The sequence below is a fragment of the Marmota marmota genome, unplaced genomic scaffold (assembly GCF_001458135.2).
Source record: "Marmota marmota marmota unplaced genomic scaffold, marMar, whole genome shotgun sequence".
Classification (NCBI taxonomy): Eukaryota; Metazoa; Chordata; class Mammalia; order Rodentia; family Sciuridae; genus Marmota; species Marmota marmota.
The window spans coordinates 29,913,854-29,935,082 of NW_025999949.1; the positions used below are offsets into that span (position 1 = coordinate 29,913,854).

The 21,229-nt window shown below is 49.9% G+C and overlaps 1 long non-coding RNA gene across 1 annotated transcript; it reads right to left on the reverse strand.

The window, feature by feature from the left end:
- Window positions 1–11,001: 11,001 nt before the first annotated feature.
- On the reverse strand, window positions 11,002–12,388 carry LOC125616504. Its single transcript, XR_007347135.1, has 2 exons — window positions 11,912–12,388; window positions 11,002–11,700 (listed from the first exon to the last, which is right to left on the reverse strand). It is a non-coding gene; the product is annotated as an uncharacterized LOC125616504 (long non-coding RNA).
- Window positions 12,389–21,229: the final 8,841 nt, after the last annotated feature.

Below are 21,229 nucleotides of genomic sequence, written 5' to 3' on the forward strand. Positions count from 1 at the left end.
GGCCACAGAAGGTGTCCCTAAAAGGCATGATACCCTTCATTGTCTCCAAGGTAAGGGTGCCCTGAGGGAGCCCTGAGGCCCAGTGCTGGACGGTGCATCTGGTGTCTTGGGCTGGGAACTGCTGAGGAGAGCTGAACCCTGGGCAGACACGATGCCTTGACCCAGCAGGCCTTCTGGGACAGCCTGGGCTCTGAGGATGAGAGCCTGGGACAGCAATGGAAGAGGTCTGTCCTGTACTGCGCAGAATGCCTGGTGATCTCTGCAAGTACACCTGGGTTCGTCCTGTTCCTGCCAGGTGCCCATGTGCCATGTATGGGCCTGGAGCCAGGAAACAGGGACTCAATTCTCTGAGGGCTCTGCCTTTCTGAGCTTCTCTGGCTCTGGTGTGCAAGGAGAGTGTGTCTCTATGGGGCAATGTGGGCAGACCTGGTGGCAGAGAGTTCACAGGTCAGATCGTGGAGGGCTTGGAATGCCAGGCTTAGGACTAGGGGAAGAAACCTCATCCCCAAACTTTTCACATCTTGCCTTCCTGTGTCCTCATAGCAACTCCAAAGCATGACTGTATTAGTTAGTTTCTGTTGCAATAATAAACATCCCCAAATGTCAACCATTTACAACAGTGGATTCCAAAGTTGAGTCTGCCTCAGGTTTACCTTAAGTAGGATTGTGAAAGCACAGATGAAGGGCCTCATCCCTGAGTTTTGATTCAGTCGTCTTGGATGGGGACTGAGACTTCACATGACAATTTTTTTCCAAGTGACATTAATACTGCTGGTCCGTGGACCACACCTGGAAGATCACTCTTTTCCAACACTGAGCATTTATTTCTCCCTCATAGCTGTAGGAGTGGGGTGTGGAGCTTGGCTTTAGGCTATGGACAGAGTCCAGGTCAGCTCCACCTGTCCCTCACTCCAGAACCCAGGCTGGGAGAGCAGTGGCTACTCAGGCATGATCTTCTAGTAAGGCAGGACAGGAGCCCCGGAGGCCAAGCCACGCTCACTCTGTGCCTCTCCTTCTGCTTGGTGTGTGTCTCATTCTTTTGGTCAATAGAAGTTAAGTTTAAGGCCTGCATCAATGGCGGGGTGAAAATAGACTGTTTCCATGGAGTCAATGGAGGAAGGAATAAAGGTGATATTCATAAAATGGGTTTTATCATTTCCACTAGGCAGATAGGAAGTGGAATCTCAGAGTAGCTGACTTGCCCAGCACCCTACAGATGGCAGGACTGAGCCTGGCTGCTCTAAGGTGGGGCCCACCGAGGCTGGGGAGGCGAGGCAGTGGACAGGGCACTGCTGCCCAGGGTCCCCTTCCCTCGGGCTCTTGGAAGGCCGGGCGGAGAGCAGAGCGTGGGAACTCGGCCTGCAGACTCAGCTGGCGTCAGGCGTTGTTTCGTCCAACAGTGCTGGGGTCTCAGGCATACCCTGGATTGTGAGCCTCAGCGGTTCCTTTGAATGGACAAAGAAATGGGTCATTTTAGCTCACAGGGTCATAGTAGGGACAGGGATAGTGTAGGTGAAGTGCGAATCAGAGCTGCCCTTGAGAGGAAATCACGTGAGACTTTAGAAGACTGAAGCAGACTGCGAGTCCAGGCAACAGCAGGAGGGAGCAGAGGGTTCCCCCGGGAGGCTGAGAGGCAGCAGCACACCCACCCCGTCCTCACCAGCCCCCAGGAGACCCATCTTCATAGAAAGAGTCTCCCTGCTTCTTCCCTTTCAGTTGGTCTGGGTGAGGATGTCCTTTCTAAGCCTGGGCCCAGACCATCCCTGAAGGACCGGGAGCCCAGGTTGCCTGACTTTTCTCTGATTTCGTCCTGTCTGCACTGCCCCAGGATCAGGCAGGGGACCTGACATTTCCCATGTGCTCAGTAAACCCGGTGCGAATTGCATTCTGACCCAGATTTACAGCCTCAGTTCCCTTGCTGGGAATGGGGACTTGGGCATCTTTCAGCTATGTTCAGCGAGGCTTTAGTGAATTTATTTTTTCCTTGGCATGCTTTGTACTAAAAGCTATTTTCTTTCTTGTCACCTGCTGTCAACAAAAGTGTGAGTCATTAGGACTGTGGTCATGTCCCAGGGCCTGTGCAAGGATGAGAGCTTCTGTCCTTGGTGTCCTGTTCTTTCCGTCGAGCCACGCTCCGAGGAGCTGCCTCAGTGTGCTCATTCATTTATTTGTGAATTCACTCATTCATCCAGTCTCTTCACATAAACCGTCTCTTCTCTCCACTGTCTCTTGCATAAACACACACAAGCTCTGGGCATTATGAGCCATTTGGCATCCACCTCCAGCCTGATGTAGACCTGCAATTAAAGAGGCAGTTTGCAATCAGCTGCATCGATTCAGTTAACATGGCTGACCTCCTGCTCACGCCGGCCACAGGCAACCTCCTCGTGTGTGCCTTTCCAGAATACATTTCCTCTTTGTCTTGCAACAGTTCACTGGGGGTGCCCTCCTGGTACTGCCCCTCCGCCACCCTCAGGATTCGGTTTCCTGGTTTCAGAGGCTAAACACTGGAGCCCAGCCCATCAGAGCCATGTGTCCACCTGGCTTCAGGTGAGGCTCTGACTGTGCACACGTGAGCAGTCCCAAGACAATTAGAAGATAATAGGACTCAGACAGAGTTGGTGGGAACCGTGGGGAAGGTTTTCCTTGGAATTTCTCCAGTGAAGGATAAAGCCTTAGAGGGAAGAGCACACGTCTCGCCACCATGAAGTGACAACTTGTTGGAGAGCAGAGCAGACATGGGAGGCAAAGGCAATATGAGCAAAGAGGCTGAGTGGGGCAGGCAGGCTGGCTTCCCCTCCTTCCTTCTCCCTCTCTCCAACATGTTCATTCTTTCTGGCCAGCATGGATACAGACGAGCAAAACAGCCTAAATAGCTCTCTCTCTCGATACGCTTGCTCTGCACACTGGAGACAGGATGGACAGAGGCGGCCCCTGCCCCCGGGAGCCTCGCTTTGGGGAGGAGGAGAGAACATGCAGGTTCATGCACAGTTGCCACAGTAGCAGGTCCCTGGGATGACACCAGGACTGCACTCCAGGGGTTTGGCCCAATCTGGTGGGTCTCTCAATGACAGTTCTCAGCTGGGTGGTTACATCATAGAAAGGCTGTGGCTTGCACCTTGGGTTCGTCCTCACTCTACTCAAGTCACTTGGCCAGCTGCTGTGTCATGGGGTGGCCAAGGAGAGGGTGACGCACATTGGTGATGTGTCAGGCTCGTTGAGCAGCCCAGGAAGAGGCCGCCAGGAGCTAGGATCTGCTGAGATCTGCCACAGCCAAGTCACTTGAGATGGTTGATGACTATAGCCCTAGGTGACAGCTTGAGGACAGCCTTTAGAGTTCCCTTGAACCAGAGTCACCCAGCCAGGTTACTCCTGGACTCCTGACCCACAGAAATCATGAGATGGTCACAGGTATCCCACTCCTCAGCACATACCCAAAGCACTTAAAAATGAACATACTATAGTGATACAGTCACATCATTGTTTATAGCAGCTCAATTCGAATAGTCAAGCTATGGAACCAACCTAGGTGCCCTTCAACGGGATAAAGAAAATGTGGTACAAATACACAATGGAATATTACCCAGTGATAAAGAAGAATGAAATTATGGCAGTTGCCAGTAAATGGATGGGACTGGAGACTCTCATGCTAAGTGAAATAAACCAATTCCAAAACACCAAAGGTGGAATGTTCTCTCTGATATACAGATGCTAACACATGATAAGCTAGAGGTAGGGAAGAAGAGAAGTTCCCTAGAGTAGACAAAGGGGAATGAAGGGAAGGGAGGGGCGATGGAAATAGGAAGGGCAACAGAACAAATCAGACAAAACTTTCCTGTGTTCTCATAGGAATCCATGACCAGTGTAACTCCACCTCATGTGCCACCCCAGGAATGGGAAGTTATACTCCATGTGTGTATGATACGTCAGAATACATTCTATTGTCTTGTAAGGCTAAAAAGAACAAATAAAAAGTTTTTAAAAATGGATGGTAAATTGATGTTGAAGGAGAAGGCTTTTGGTTCCCAGTACCTCCCTGTTATAGTACAAACTTACAGTACTGATGTAAGTTTCCTGGTAATGACGGGGAAGGCAGATGGGGCGCTTGAAGACACGTTGCTGAGAACGAGGACTGATTTGCGGCATAATCCCCATCATAACCTGAAGAAATTGAATGGAACTTTAAAAAAGTTTTTGTGGTACCCTGCAATGCTTAACCATGAGCCACATCTCCAGCCTTTTAAAATCTTTTTATTTTGAGACAGGGTCTTGCTACGTTGGTAGGATCTCACTAGGTTGCTGAGGCTGACTTTGAAGTTGTGATCCTCCTACGTCAGCCTCCCAAGCTTCTGGGATTACATGGGCACCACCATGCCCGGATCAAATGGAACTTCCAATGGAACAAGACAATTTCATTGGCATTGTGTTGTTTAATCTTCAAAACTTTATTACTATAGATGAAGCTGCTGAGAGCAAGCCATTTTATAGTATGTTTAAAGCCATATATAGTGTGTGGGGGCCACACCATGGATCTATTACATTGTCCCCAAGTCCACCCTTCTCCTCTCCTTGTCAGAGATCCCTGAAGACAGTCAGCGCTCTGAGATGTTGGGAGGTGGAAGAAAAATGATTAATAAAAGTTTATGTTGACTCCTTTGCAATGCTTGCCCTGTGAGGTGTGTGGTAGCCATTAGATATGGGGGCACTTTAAAATCGATTATGATGAAATACAATTTCAAAGTTTCAGTTGCACTGGTGACGTCACCAGGGCTAGGTAGCCAGGTGTGGCCAGTGGCTGCTCCATTAGATGGTGCGGCCCTCGAACACTCCCACTACTGCACAAGTTTCCAGTGGCCAGCGTTGCCCGGGACCCAAATGTAGCTCTTTGTGGCATGGACACAGGTTCATGAGTGTGAGAGGTGCTTAGCTCTCCTCACAGTACACACACGTGCACACACACGTGCACACACACATGTGCGCACACATCCCTGGCTGGAGAGGAAGGTCTCTGCTGACCTTTGTCCTCTGGCCTCTGAACACAATCCCATCCTTGTGTCAGTGAGCTGGGAGGTAGGGGTGGAGTAGCAGCACGGGAGAGGCTGGGGGTCAGAAGGCAAGAACGAAAACTCAAAGGGGTAGGTGCATGGCAGAGCATGACCAGGGGAGAGGGGCCAAGAGTGACGGTGCCCAGCAGGGCAGCTGTGATACCCTCCTCCCCTCCAAACTCCACAGAGGGACTTTACCTGGAGAGTCGTCTCCACCCCTCTCTGTCCTGCCTCCCTTTTCTCCCTCCTCCACCCACTGCTCCTTCCTTCCTGGCACCTAAAGGTGGTGATAGGAGGGTATGTTGGGTGTGCCTGGCCAGTGGGCAGCTTAGGACTCCATCTTTTTATCCTTTGGTCCAGGCTGTTCATTTGGCAAGTTCCAGTGTGTGGTGTCCTGTCCCGCTGTCTTTCTGTCTGTCTGTCTCTGTGCGTCTGCCTCTTTTTGTCTCTCTCTCTCTCCCTTATTATTACCTCTTAAGAGGCATGAGGTAGTGAGTCTCTGTCTCTTGCAGGTGGAGGCCTACTTTGCAGGCTTTCCCAAGTCCTTGGGAAGATGGAAGATCTCAGCAGACCTCTTCATGCCCACAAGCCCAGGCTGTGCTCTCTAATCCAGTTTTAGGTGTGTGACTGCTGATGGGACTTTGGCTCTCCTCCTTCCTGATCCCTGCATGTTTCTCCAGTTGGTCCTGATCTTGGAGAGGAGCGTGGGACTGATCGATTGGCACCCTTTGATCTCATTGGTGACTTAAGAGTTCTGGCCTTTCTTATCAAGTGCATTGATTTTAATGTTGTTTTGAGAGATGTAATAAAATTTGTGATTAATGTTGAATTACTAACCGTTGTTGGACTGGTGTCATGTGGGTTTGGGGGCACGCTGGGGTCACTTTGAGTGCTGCAAAGGCTCATGCTGTTAAGTCCAGCTCCTGTGAATTTGGAACGATGTCTCTTCACCAGGCTTTTCACCTCTTCAGGTGTAAAGAAGGATATTTAGCAGGAATCAGAGAGGTGTTAAGGGGATCTTCATGGAAACTGGTTCAGAATTCTGGACAGAATTTCTTTTCTCATTTGAAAACTCCCTGGGCCTGAGGATGCAGCACTATCTCTAGACCGAGAACGACCCACCATGGTGCATCTTCCCAGGGGAGCAGTGGGGCTCTGAGGCTGGAGGGGAGAGTGACAACAATATTCCTAGTCAGGGACAGTCCTTACCGGGACTGTGGGTCACCCCAGAAGAGGTGCATTCCACAAACCCCTTGTCACAGCACAGAAGCCTCCTGACACCCTGTGTAGTAGGAATATATTTCCCTGCTTCTGACATGAGGAGTCCAAGTGGGGGGTGGGGGGGTAGCCACGATTTAGGGATGGACTTCGGGTTTTGCAGACAGCTGGGGAGTGGTGACTGGGGACTGGGACTCAGGTGGGCCTGGTTCCAAAGCCAGCTTGGATCTTGTGGGCAAAGCTGCTCCACACCTCACCACGGTGCTCCGAGCATGAGGAGCATCCTCTAGGTGTGCACCATGGTGGGCCTCTCGGGCTCTACCTGGTCAGCGTCCCAAGACCTCCTGCCTAGTGTCAGAGATGGACTAAAATCACAGCAGCAGTGTTAAATAGGAGATCTCAGGAATGATTCAGATGCAGATCAGGGAATAAGGCTGAGAAGGGACAGGGCTGTCCACGCCGTGATAGATGGGACAGAGGAGCCTGCAGCAGGACGGGGACAAGACTGAGGTCAGAAAGGAGCCTAGGGACCACAAGGAGACCCTCACACAGGTGCTGACGGTGCCCCTGTGTGACTCTGGGGCTGGTGCCTCCTTACATCTTGAGCCTTTGGTCAAAAGAGCTGGCATTTCAATTGTGGCTGCAGCACTCACATGCCTCACCCAGTCCCGGCACCAGATACAGCCCAGGCCTCTGACCTCGCGATTCTACCACGAAGATGTGCTCCCTGCTCCTCCAGCATGAGCCTTGCTGAATATTTACCCTTTTAACTGTTTTCAAGAGATTTTCCCAGAAATTTCATAAAGTAAGATATAAAACACCCTTTGAAGCTTTGAGGTCCGTTAACAAGCAGCGCAGCCGCTCTGGGTGGGGGCCCTGCTCCACACCCGTGTCCTGTGAGAGGACTCACGCTTCAGTACGACGTGTTAATAGCTGAGGCCCTAGGGATTGTCAAGCTCATTCTATTCTTGGAAATCTTAAAAAAAGAAAAAGTGTGTCTCAGGATCAGTGGAGAGAGTCAGGAAGATGTGTGTGGAGTCTCCACTGAGCCCCTTTCAAGGAGGGGGCCACTGATCTCAGTGGGTCCAAGTATCTCATTCAAGGTCACAAGCTAGTGGGTGAAGAACTGGCCCTGAAACCCAGGCTTCCAGCCCTGGTCTGGACTCCTTTCTGGGCTCGTGTCTGTCTCAGTTTGCTTTGTCTTGCTGTAACAGTATACCCGAGGCTGGTAACATATAAAGAAAAGTTTACTTGCCTCCTAAGTCTGGTGGCTGGAAAGTCCAATCAGCATGGAGCTGAAACCTTGGCAAGGGTCCCTCGGCCCTGTCCCAAGTAGAGGAGAAGCAGAAGGAGTGGAAGGGACCACACCATACCATCCTGCCCCTCGGAAACAGGCTGCTGAGCCTGTGCCTCCCCAGACAGTAGGCTCAGTCCATCCACAGGAGCAGAGTCCCCAGGAGCTGATGACCTCCCTGAGGCCCATTTCTTTTTTTTAATTTTTTAAAAATTTTTTATTGTTGGTTGTTCAAAACATTACATAGTTCTTGATATATCATATTTCACACTTTGATTCAAGTGGGTTATGAACTCCCATTTTTACCCCGTATACAGATTGCAGAATCACATCAGTTCCTGAGGCCCATTTCTTAAAGGACCCTCCACCACTGGAGACCTAGGTTCCAACACCTGCGCATTTTGGAAACAAAGCACCTCCAAACCTTGGTGATATCTGACCCCAGGCACGTGACTTTTAACCACTGATTTATACCAAATGTAAATGTTTTTTAATGGTCAACCAGGGATCCTATGCTGAGAAAGAGGGTTGGAGTAGCAGGAGGAAGGACTCATTTATTCTGTCCATGGTTATTTCACATGAAATAAAAGTTTATTCATAACTTAATTTTGGCAACCTTGAAGGTTATGAGAAATAGGTGCACAAAATAACCTTAAGTGCTGTTATCTCTCTTTCTGGTTTTTGTCTTCCTTCCTTTTGGGACTGTACAGCTGCCTGTTCCTAGGAAGAGGGATGGCTGCAGGACCGGGTGCAGGGAGGCTTCTGAGGGGCACCCAGGCCCTGGTGCCCGCGGGCCGTGGATGGTACATGGGAGCTGCTGGCTGTGCATGGGTCATGGCTGGCCACCTCGGATTTGTGTACAGAATGTAAAATGTAAACAGAGGAAGCAGGGCAGATGCATTTAGGAGACACATTTTGCAAAGTCAGCAATTGTCTAATAAGTTGTCCAAATATTTGATAAATAACCCATCTCTATCTTTAGAAGCGGGAAAAGTCATAGATCAGGGCTATTTAGTGATGTTTATTGGAACTGTCCAAATATTATCACTGTATTCAGGCTGTGGAGGTAGAGAGAGAAATGAATGCCCCTTTCTGCCTCCGCCCATGTCCCAGTTCTTATGGGAGAACACGGTGTTATCACGGCCCAGGATGAGCCGTACCTAGAGGTCTGAGCAGAATCGCCTCGGTGGGAAGTTTGGGCTTAAATTGGTGGAGGAAGGGACAGGGGCCAGGAGTGGGCGGAGCTCAGTTTGAATCATTAGCTCTCTGGGGTTCTTAAGCAGATCTTCAAGCTTCTGAGTCTTGGTATCCTCCCCTGTAACAGGGAAATATTAAGTTTAGCCCACAGGCTGTTTGAGAATCAAGCTGGCATGGACAGGTGGTGCTGAAGTGGCTTAGGTCATTGACACCTCTCTTCCTCCCACTTCCTCCTCCCTCAGAAGCCTGTACCCACCCACTCCTCTGCCCTGGTCCTTTGCCCTGTGGGCCCCATGAAACCTTGGGTCCTCCAATTGCAGTGCCCGAGAGGAGGATTTTGGTGCAGGTAGTTTACTTTGGAGGCATGGCGGGAAGGAGGCGTGAAGAGACAAGAAGGGGAGATAGGGAAGGAGAAAAGGTGAGGCTGCGGAGGAGCAGTGGAGGTTGTGTTGGGCTGCCTGAGGCATGTCCACAGCGCTGCCCGGAGCTGCTGTCCAAGAACGGAAGGCTGGAGCCTTGATCCACAGACTAAGGGTTGCCCCAGGGAGCCATCTGCCCTTTCTGCATACCCGCACGCACGCGCACACACACACACACACACACACACACACACACACAGAGTTCTGTGTACAGAAAATAGGAAACAGAAAAGCACCTTTGAGTTCAGTTGCTGCCGCCATTGCCCACTAGAGCAGTGGTTGAAATCACATGTGACCCGGAAGGTCTGGGTGCCAACATTATCTGCTGTGTGAGCCTCAGGATGGCCTTCACGTGAAACCTAATGTCCCCAGGTCAGGAGACGCTGGGGTCTGCATGCCAGCTGCACTACTTGTGAGCTGAAGACCGGTCTGGGTGGCTTCACCTTTCACACTCAGCTTTCTCCTCCATAAACTGGGATCGATTAGTGCGAATTAAGTGATAAAATAGACGTACAAGAACTGAGTGCTTGCAACTCACTGAGGACTGGAGAACCCTCTGCGTGTCCTGCTGTTAGTGGTCGCTTTAGCAGTGGCCGTGGGAGCACCTGTGCCCAGAGCTCGCTCACGGTGCCGTCTCCTCTGGGGCTTGCTATGTGCCCTGTGGTCTGCAGGCCTACAGCAGCAGCAGCACCTGGGAGCTGCTTAGAAATTCAGATTCCCACCCAGGAGTAACCTGAGGCAAGAACATGAGGCAACATGGGTGGTTGTTAAGGAGGACGGAGAAAATACAGGGGGATCCTGGCTCCGCAATGTCATGGTTGAAGAGCAAACCAGCCCTTGGAGCTCCCTCCCTCTAGCCTTCCCCTGTACAAAAAGGAAAGCCCTGTTTACTTAAGCTACTACTTGTCCAGTTTTCTGATATTTTCTTTAACCAACACATTCTTCTGAAAGAGAGGAGAGTGGCATGTGACGCAGTGGGCTCCTGGAGGTCACATGGCACTCAGCATGGGGCACTTGGAGCCCTGGAAGCACACACCTGGCGCTCTGACTCCTGAGGGAGCAGCCCCTCCTGTCTCCCAGGCTGTCTGCACTGGACGGGCAGCGCAGGGGCTCCCTCCAGCCAGAGTCTGGCCCAGCCACTGGCCCTCAGCTGTTGGCCTCCTGCCTTCTCCCTGCCCTACATCCATCATCTTGCCAGACAAGCACGTGAACATCCTGAGCCTGTGCCCCCCATCTCAGAGCCTGCTGGGGGCCCCTCTGCCCTTGCAGGCCTTCCTAGTAGCTGAGAGAGGGCTGCCAGTGCACAGTGAGTCAACCAGGCTTCCTATGCAGGCTGAGGAGAGCTTCCCTCCAGAAGCAGAGCCACAGGGGCTTGGGACCAGGAACCCAGGCTCTGTGTCAGACTCTCCAGGAGCACCTCCCACCTGGGCTGCGTTGCTGTGTGTGTGTGTGTGTGTGTGTGCATAGATATGTATGCATATGCGTCTTCAAGAAAGGGCTACCAGCCTTAAGGTACAAATAATTGATGTAAGTTAACAAACGAGAAACACCTCGAAGAAAAATAGATTGAGTGGAGATGGTTTTTAAAAAAAGAATGCATACTGCAAAAATATGTATTAAGCATATTAGAATGAAAGACGAGCAAATTGAAGGAAGAATGAAAAATCATTTCACACCCATCAAATTAGCAAATTAACCAAGAGTAAATAAATGAAAATACTTAATTCTTCTGATGGGAATATGATAATTTGACAAGGGCTTTAAATGTTTTTATACTTTTTTACTGAAATCCAATTCTAAAATATCACTCTAAGAAAATAGCCAAAGGTACAGAGATAAACACATCATAATGGTTTATTAAACAGTGAAAAATACATACTAATATTTTTATTTTATAAATATAACATCATAGGTCATCCTATATTTAAATGACAGGCTGTTGTGCAGCCTTTGAAGTCCTATCCCATCCAGAACCATCGAAGTAGACTCTGGTCCTGTGGCAGGACTTCTGGGAAAACCCAGCCATGTTGCTTGGCCTGGAGGAGATATGCTCTGCTCCTAGAAGCAAAATTATTGGCTGAACAATAATTTAAATTCTCCTAACCTCTCCTCCTCCAGGAAGCTTCCCTGAACTCCTTGGCTGCACCCTCTTCTCGATGGCATCTCAGCTCTGTGTTAAGATAGCATGGTGTTTATTCACGGCGTCACCATTGTGCCTGCTAAGCTAGAGACACACCCACTAAAGTATGAACTGCTTAAGGTCTGCACAAGGGGCTGATTCATGGTCTCTCTATTGCTAATCCCACCATCCACCCCTCTCCGACTACTTGTTGGCTGTGTCATAAAGATCTTTCCAGCAAGAGAACACACTGCCCACCTCTTCTTGAAGCTGAGGAGGAGGAGCCTCACCCTTCTTCCCACACTGGGGTGTCCCCTTGATGGAGGCTGGGCTCGTGATACTCAAGGCACTGGGCTTGAGATCTATGGCACGCTGTGTTGGGAAGAGGGCTCTCTTCTCTCTCAAATCCTGTGGGAGTGGGTGAGGCAGGAGAGGTGTTGGAGTCAGCAGCCTGTCCTATGATCTACTGAACCTTGGGTGTATCACGCACAGGAAACACACAGTTCCACCTGCAACACAGAGACCCCGGGGAGGAGCAGCCCCGCGGCTGGCTTCTAAGGGCTTATTCTCCCTGGAGTTGGAATTTGGCTCTCCGCTCTGCTCCTCACCAGCTGCTGACCTTGGGCAAGAAGCCCCTGCTCTCTGGACTCCATTGCTTCCATCTGCCGTTGGAGCCCCGTGGCTGAGGGATGGTGCACACTGGAGGTGGGGTCTGCAGAGGTTTCCTGGAGCTGCCCCAGGGGGGACACAGCGCTCATCCCAGGACTCTCCATTCTGAGCTGCACCAGCCCTTCTCCCCCTCCTGGCTCATTGGGTCACGTCCTCTCATGCTGTGAAAACAAAAATGGCTGGAAGAACACAGGCCTGGACGGCCCGCCGGTGGGCAGCATAATTCCAGTGGTTTCACATGCTCAGCTCACCAGAGCCTCATGACCGTCCCATAAGCAGGTCCTGCTCTCCTGCTTACAGCTGAGGAGACTCCGTAATGCCTGAGGTTGTAATGTGTTTCACTGTTGGGTTTATTATGATTTAGGTATGGTGAGGCCATTGGTCAGAGAGTGACCATCACTAAAAGGAGAGTTGTTGCAGTCCCCAGGAAGAGGGGCCACACCATGCAGGGGGCACAGGGAAACCTGGGGAAGCAGGCAGAGGGCAGAGGAGGAGAGCTAGCACCAGGGTTTCTATGGGAAGGACTGGCTGGGCAGGCTCAGGACTGGCCAATGTGAGTGATTTCAGAAGGCCCTGTCCTTAGCTGCCTGGTTCCTGTCCTAGGATGACTAAGAATCAAGGCCTAAGTGACAGCCCAGCAGAGGAGTGGTGTGTAGGGGGAGTCTGGGCTCTGCATGTGTTGTTCTGTGTGGCCATTTATAGTCCAGGCATTGGTCAGCTCATCCCTAGAGACAGTGTGGTCAGTACCGTCACCCACACCTCATCTATAGTTTCACTCTTCACACTCTCAGTTAACTGCAGTCAGCTATGGTCAAAAGTGTTAAATGGAAAATTCCAGAAATAAAGATGCATACGTTTTAAGTTATGTACCATTCTAAGTAATGCAGTAACTCATACTGTTCTGCTCCCTCCCACCCAGGACAGGAGTTATCCTGTTGTCCAGTGTGTCGTGTTGAATATGCTACCCGACTGTCAATCACTTAGTAGCCATCTTAGTTATCATAGTCACTGTCATGGTATCACAGCGCTTGTGCATAGATTTGCTGCTGTCCTATGTCTTGGACTTTCAGGCATCCACTGGGGGTCCTAGAACATATCCATCAGAAATAAGGGGGCACTACTGTCCCAGCAAGGGCTCAGATGTTAATCATCAGGATACAAAGACATGCTAATACGCTTGCTGGTCTACACTGATTCAGGAAAGTCTCATCATCCAAGCTCCCTGCCAGCTACCTTTCTGGAGGTTGGCTAGTCAAATAAATAAGAGCAAACTTTCTTTCTTCAAGGAGTTCAAAGTCAAGTGAGGAAGCAGATAAGTAAATCTTGTTTAATCTGATGTCGTTGGCACCAGGTTGGAGGTAAAGGTAAAGTGAAGCACTGTGTGATGATGCGGTAGGGACTCAGCTGAGAGGGGGCAGGAGCCAGGCATGAAGGGGAGCAAGAATTTCCAGAAAGGCAAGTGCTGCTCCCGTGTTCAAGAGGAAGAATGGAATGAGAGGACTGGAGAGGTGGCCCAGGTGCTGCATTGTGAAACAGAAAACAGACACCAAAGTCAGGGTGTCCGGGGGTGGAGGACAGAGTCCAGGCTGCTGGGTCACGTCTTCATAGCAGCTGGAGTTTCTCGAGCACTTTCTATACACGAGAGGTCACTAAATGACTTCAGTGGCCTATTTCTAATAGCAATGGTGGCACGTCTCATTCCTCACCCAGGAGGGGAAACTGAGGCATGGTGTTCAACATCACAGGAAGAGTGGGTATGGGCCCAAGTCACTGGCTTGACTCGGTACCCACACTCTTGACGGTTGCAAGAGGCCTCGGCAGCATTTGACCCTCTACAGGTGATGCTCTAGGATGTTCCTCCTGTCCACTCTGTGGAACGATTACAGAGGTTGGTGCTGGAGGCAGTGTGAGGTAAGGAGCTGGCTGTCCTGGTTCAGAGGGAAAGGAGAGAAGAGACTGCAGGTGGACACACAGGCCTTACTGGGCCTGGCCATGGGACGAACAGGGTGAGGCTGGAGGGAGAAATAGGATCAGATGGTTGACTTCCAGCTTGGCCAGCGGTGCCAGTGCCAGCACCTGCCTTAAGGGTGGATCGGCCAGAGAAGGAGGCTGTTGAGGGGCATCTGGGAGGCAGGGACCTGCCTGAGGGGCAGAGCTGGCTGGCCATGTGGCCTGAAGCTCATGCTGAAGATTTCTCCTTGCACGCAGCCTCCTGGGACTCCCTTCCCACCCTGCAAAACAGATGATCGAGCTCTCCATTTATTTCCAGTGCTGAGTTCTCTGTGCACCACGCTTTCAAAATGAAAAGTGGAAACAAGAAGCAGACTTGCTTCTGCCTCCCGATTCCTTATTAAATAAAGGGGGAAACTGTGAAAAGTTTATGTTTTAAGGCTTAATATCCTATGAAATAGTAATAGACTCTGCACAAAAAGAATTTCATCTGAAATTATGGAGTTCTCCATGTCAATGTATCAAAGGATGCTTCTCGGATATGCTCACTGTCTTAGAAGATTGAATAATAAATAATTTTGAGAGAGGCAATAAATATTTATATGAGGTAGTGAAAATTTGATTCACTCAGAAGAGTTTGAGGAAGAGAAAATTAAAACATATTGACGTATGCATAAGAAAGAAATAAAATAAACATTAAGGAAATCAAATGAAATGTTAATAATGGTTGTTTTCTAGGAGTGAGAGTTATATGTGATGTTTACTTTTCCATATTTTTATGTTTCTTTCCAAAATTTTACAATAAGCATGTATTGCTCACATTTTTAGAAAACAAACATTACTTACAAAATTTGTTGGCGTCTTGAAGAATGAATTCTGTTGGTGGTGGTAGGTTCCCACCTACCCTGAACCTCCTTGGACATCTGGGATTTTGCCTAGTGTGAAGGGCTTTTGTTTTTAAGATTAAGGCTGAACAGGTTTGAAAGAATTTATGAGTTGGACTCTTAAGCAGGTGGAGATGCCTTCACCTGTGCACTGTGAGCAGAGGGTGCCCAAATGCCAGCTTTCCACACGGGAATAGTGCCCCAGGGCCTGGAAGTCCACCAGCAGCTGTGAGACTTCACAGGCAGCTTAACAGGACTTTAGCCAGACAGTGAGCCAGGAGTGTGTTAACACTGTCACTGCTGAGAACACTGCTGAAAACCACAACGGCCAAGGCTCATTTTACCCAGTGGTCCCTCCGCGTACCGAGCTCTCTCTGGCCACTGCTCCACAAGGAGGCTGCCGCTGACCTGGGCTTCTGCATTCATCAGAGGTGATGGGGGCGGGGGCTCGGGAAGGTGAACTGAACTCATTCGTTGAGCCAGTGTTACCATATGTGCTCTGAATTCTGATTTCAAAGAGGAGAGACATGTTCTCCAGGAGGCACCCTGTCCTTGCAGGCCTGCAGATCCCCCCACCCTCCACCTCACAGTTATGGCGAGAATTTCCTCCAGGGGCAATCAAAGACCGTTTTGGACCATCTTTAGGCAGGACATGCCTTCATTTGGGATCACACACATGCGTATGTCATGCATCTTGTAAAGCCCTCGTCTGAGAAGAAGGCAGAGGAGGGCAGTAGAACTGAGAGAGGGAAAGGACACACGGGTCCTTATGATGGGGACCAGCCAGGGCTGAGACCACCCCTCACCCTGGACCCCTCAGACCCATCAGCTAACACATTTTGTTTTTTTTTCGATTTGTGAATATTTTAATCAAAAAAGTTGATTTTATCATATGAAATGAAAACTGGGAGAAAGAGATCAAAATTCAGCTCTCTGTGTCCGTGGGTTTACAGATTCAACCAACTGCAAGCCCAAAATGTTTTAAAAAATTCATCTACACTGAATATGTACATAATTTCCTAAACAATGAATTGTAATGACTATGTATATGATATTTATATTATATACAATTATGAATAATCTAGAGATGATTTCACACACACTAATTTAGGTGTGTAGGTTGGGTGTAGATACGGTGCCATTCACACAAGAGACTTGAGCACCTGTGGATTTTGCTATGGGAGGGGAGCGGAAACCCCCAATACCAAGGCGTGACTAAGACAAGTTTACACTTATTTTCATGTTCTTTTTTTTCTGTATTTTTAGAAGTATTTTATTAATTTTTAAAAATTTTATGATAAGAAAAGAATTGCAAATTTTTAAAAGGTCGTATTATGGAACCTTTCTTGGCCACATACCATTCCTTAAGACAGCTGGGACTATAGAATAAGAATTTAAGACTTCTCCATGTCCAGGCTACAAAATTTCAATATGGCCCTGCTATCAACTGAAAGGGTCTTCCCAGATGCGTGCTGAAACCTAACCCCTAACATGAGAGTATTGGGGGCACGTTGGTCATGAGGAAAGGGCCCTCAGAGATGAGATTCATGCCCTTATGAAAGGGGTCCCAGAGGATTCTCATCCTTCTACCACCCTTCTACCACGAGAGGACATGGCAAGACAGTGGCCACCAGTCCAGTTCCCCATTAGGAATGCCTATCAGATACCAGAGCTTCCCAGCCTGCAGACCTATAGAGAAATCAATGTCTATTTTTCATAAACTGCTCAGTCTAAAGCATTTTTTTAGAGACTCCCTGACCAAGCCAGATACCGTCTCCTTCCTGACCCAATTTAGAGATCTGAGCTCCGACACTTCCGTTCCTAGCCCCCCGACCCTCCTCACACACCCATGTCTGCACCACACTTCCTACTTCTTGGCATCTTGTATCTGAGTCATCGGGTGCCTGTACCTCTCATTTACCTGGAGCTCCAGGGGAGACATGTCCCTAGTTTGTCACTGCCTCCTAGCCCAGGCCTGAGCCACGGAGGCCTTTGGACCCTTGGAGACTGGCTCAAACCACCCATTCTAACGTTCTCCCTGGCCTTCTCTCTCTGTGTCCCCCCGCCCCTTTCTCTTGCTGGGAATTCAACCCTGGGCCTCAGGCCTGCCAGGAAAGCACTCTGTCACTGAGCTACATCCCCACCCTCCTGGCTTTCTCTTGTAGAGTCTAGAAAGTCAAATATTTCCCAGCGTCCATAATAGCCGGGAGTGGTAAAATACCTGCTGTTGGAAGAAGGCCCAGGAAATGTGACCGTTCATGAGTGGAAGAGTAAACTCTTGAGAAAAGGATTGCCTCTCCTCCCTGTTCCTCTCTTCTTGCTTGTTAACACTGAAATCCTGCCTCATGTGCACACACAGGAGCCACCTTGCCTGAGAGAGGAACCCAGTCCACTCACTGGGCGGGCAGGGCCTAGGAGGGATGGAGCCTGTGTCCCCGCAGGTATCAACTAGAACCTGCACAGTCCTCATCTCCCCACCACTGGGCTCCCTGTGCTGGCAGACGCATAACTCGCATTTGTTCTCTCTGGTGTGCTGAGATATCTGCTGCAGGCAGCAGGTCCCCTATCTACCTGGTCCTGAGTCAATGGATGAGGGACCCTCAGTGAGCTGGAGGGAGCACAGGAAGGGCGTCAGGAGGACATGAGGCCTGCACGTGGCTCAGTGCCCCAGGTCAAAGGCCAATAAATGCGCACCGTCCTGGACCTACAGAGGCACGGGGAGGGAGATGACTTGCCCAAGAACACACAGTTGAATGCTGGCAAGATCCATATGCCTCCTTTACAATGTCCCACAAGGTCCCTTTTGTAAACATTTAGCAATGTGCTAGGCATATGGCAGGTGGTCACCCATCCCCTAGTTAAACAATAACAGCAGAAATGAAATGTGTAGCTTAATGTGGAAATCACCTTTCTTTTGGTTCAGGTGACCACAATGTAATCTAACACATCCCAAGGTTTACTTTATACCAATGCAGCACCCACCCCGTTCCCCTGTCCAGCTCTCAAGAGTTCCTGGACGTTACCAGGGTTATTGATTCCTGGCACAGTACAAATGTAGATGGCATGTGTCACCCTCTGAGACAATGCCATTTGAGGAAACAGATCAATGAGGCTGATTATTCACATTATAAAGGAATCCAGGCTAGCGCACTGAATAATTGGTTGTGGGAAATGAGTGGCTACAGAGACAACCTGGCTGGGTGGGAGGAATCCCAGGCCCTGAGACAGCTCTTCCTGGACTATCTGAGTGATCTTTCCCAGGTCTTTATACACTAATACTAGTAATAACGGTGACAGTGATGTTAATTTAACTTTGCAGGGTTATAATTTTGTGAACTATTTGAAATGAGAAAAAAGAAAAAAAAACACCAAGGATCCTGCTAGAACATTCTTGTTATAGAAACAAACATTCTCTGCCAAGACTCTTTTGGAGACTCTCAAACAAGAAGAAAGAGCAAGTGCTTCCAACAACGACCACTTGCCACCAGGAAGCTTTGCACCTGGAGCACAAGTGGGGAGCTCCTCCGTGGACAGTGTTTGCCTTGGGAAAGGGCCCTGACCTGTCCATCAAATCAGACCTCGTCAAATATGCCCTCCTTTGCCCCTGTAGACAGCAACCCCCACTGTTTTTGAGATGCTGCCTGCCAATCACTCTGGTATTGTCCATGAAGGTCCTTCTCTCCACCGACACGTGGAGAATTCTGATTCTCAAAGCATCTTGGAAGGACAGGGCGATGTTATTTTATCAGTAGTGAATGGGCTGAAGGGGAGTCATCTTCGAAGAGACTGCTCTCATCCCAGTTCTGATTTAGGAGGCTGCTGCTGATAAGAGAGCCGTGGCTGTGGTCATCAGCAGCACAGGCACCATATCTGCCCTCTCAGCAGGGTCTAGCATATAGCAAATACTCAATGGATGCTATGGGAAAGAGGGAGCAGGGGAGATGGAGAAAGGAGGGAGGGAAGGAAAGAGGAGAGGAAGGGCCTGTGGGCTGTTGGGACAGGAAAGTGCCTGAGAACCTGGGTGTAGGGGCAGGGTTGACCATGGCACTGACCTTGAATGCAGCACCCTGGAGTTCTATTCCTGGCTCCATCAATCAGAAGCCGTGTGACTTTGGCTAAGTGACTTTCCTCTCAGAGTGCTGCCATTTTGGAATTGGCTCTGGGCCACAAAGAGAACCAAAATAGAGTGACAAATTACCTCTCTTTCCATGGCAGGCACAGATGTGATCGCCTACCGTGTCATTACAGCAGTGGCCGGGTGTGCTTGGGAGCATAGTTCCAGGCTGCCATGAGAAAGCGGACTTTGGGTCGAGAGGAGGTGGGATGGTGGACCCTGGGGCTTCCCATGAGCCTTCTGTGGAAAAGTCCATGGAAACCTGTAACCGAATGGGGAGTGTGGAGGGTAACCAAGAGTGAGATGTGAGGGTGCAGCTCCCCAGGCAGAGCCACTCAGGAAGTTGAGGGTATAAAGCTCTCTCTAAGCAGGAGCGTATTCAACAGGAAGTGAGCAGGGAGGGTGAGCAGGTGACATCAGCAGATCTCAAATCCTCATCCTATTGGGCGTCAGTTGAGATCATGGCTCTCAGCAGATCCCAGGAGAAGGGAAGAGGCCAGACTTAATTAAACACTGGGTGGAAGGATGCTCCTGTGCCAAAGGGGACCATAAAAGGGCCTGAGAGCTCAAAGATGGGACATAGACATAACCTGTGCACCGTCACCTCAATGTCACTGTGTAAACACCCCGAGCTTAGCATCTGCTCTAAGGAAAGCGGTGGGGAGTGCTGGTGCCCCGGTAAGCCAGCTGTCCATGATGAAAACCAAATTCTAGAGTTTGCCACCTTCCAGGATGTCAAGGTCAGTTCCAGCTTGCGAATTTCCTGAAAATTTAATGATTAGCTTTTATGGGCCACACGAACAGACTCAAACAACGCGGGGCAGGAGGGAGTTCCTGAAAGCAACCGAGCTTTAGCTCAGCATGACTGAGGAATCCAGGATTTACTGAACTTTCTGCACCGGGTAGAAGTGGGGTGAAGAGAGAAAGGAGAGTAAAACCACAAGAAGGAAGAATACCAGCACCCGCCGCATTGGTTATAGAGGAAACTCTCAAAATGGGCAAGCCCAGAGCAGCCGCAGGATGAGACCTCGCTGTGGCCGACGCTTACTGCAGATGGTTGTACCCACACGGGAACCAGATGGGAAAGAAGAGACAGGAGTGTCAGGAAAGGGCCATTGTTGGGAAACGGCTCTGCCGGGCTCTCTGGCACTTCTGCATAGCTCACCATGGGCTGCCCTTTGCTCTGGAGTGCCATTTTGAGGACATCTGTGTAACAAACAGCCTTGGAGAGACAGAGTGTCTCTCTCTAGAGTAACACACAGGAGGACTTAGTGACTATTATAAAAGTTCAGGCTCCTTACATCTGGGCTTCCTCTATAGGAACAAGCATGCCGTGGGAAAAGGTGTCACCTGTCTGTCTTCACTTCACCCTGTAGGAATCCAGGTTTGGGAGTTTGGTGCCAACATATCACATGCCTATTTCCTGAGTAATGAATAGGGTGCCCGTCTTCTGCAGCATCCAGAAAACTAAGCCAGGGTAGCAGGGTAACCTAGACTACAAATAAGGTGCACCACAGACCCTTCACAGTTCTTGACAGTCACACATCCAGATCGTAATGAGTGCCACCTGTCAGGCACTGTGAGCATTTAGAACACAGCTAACCATACAGTGGGTGGAACAAGACGTTTCCCAGAACTGAGTGCCATCACCTGTTCTTACACGTGGGCTAACAGAGGACAGGAGGAACCAAGGTCTTGCCTAAAGTTCTGAGGGCAGGGAATGTCGGAGTTGGATTTGACCAAGGTCCTGCTGGCTCTAGATCCCGCAGTGTGTGCCCCACATGGCGTGCCCCTCCGGGGAAGCTGAGGGTACACTGCAGAAGAGTGTGGCCAGAGAGGGGTGAGGGGACTCCGTGAAGGTGGTCTGGGCTTTTGTACAGTCCTAGCTCTGACCCTGTACAGCTGAGCAACCTGTTTGAACTTTCTTATCCTCTTGACCTTCATTTGTGCAATGAGGTGAAACCAGGGCTCACCTCACAGAGCAGCTTAGTTCTGGGCCTTAGTTCACAGGGCCTGCAAGGAGCCAGGCTCACCGTAGCTCTGCTCCTAGTGAAGCACTCTTACCAGGCTAGCAACCCTGGTCTTGCAGTAGAACCTAGTCTGGCAGCAAATGAAAGAACTGAATCTCAGGTCCCACCCAATGCTATCAGGTGGAGTGGGACACCCCTCAGGTGGTGTAGGATTCTCAAGTTCACTGTAAGCCATCACCCAGCTTAGTGAGCTCCTGCGTGACCCACAGTCCCTGCTGTTCCTACTTAACATCCCAACTGCCTCTGCAGTCCTTTCCCACAGCCCCCCAGAGGACCCACCTTCTCAATTC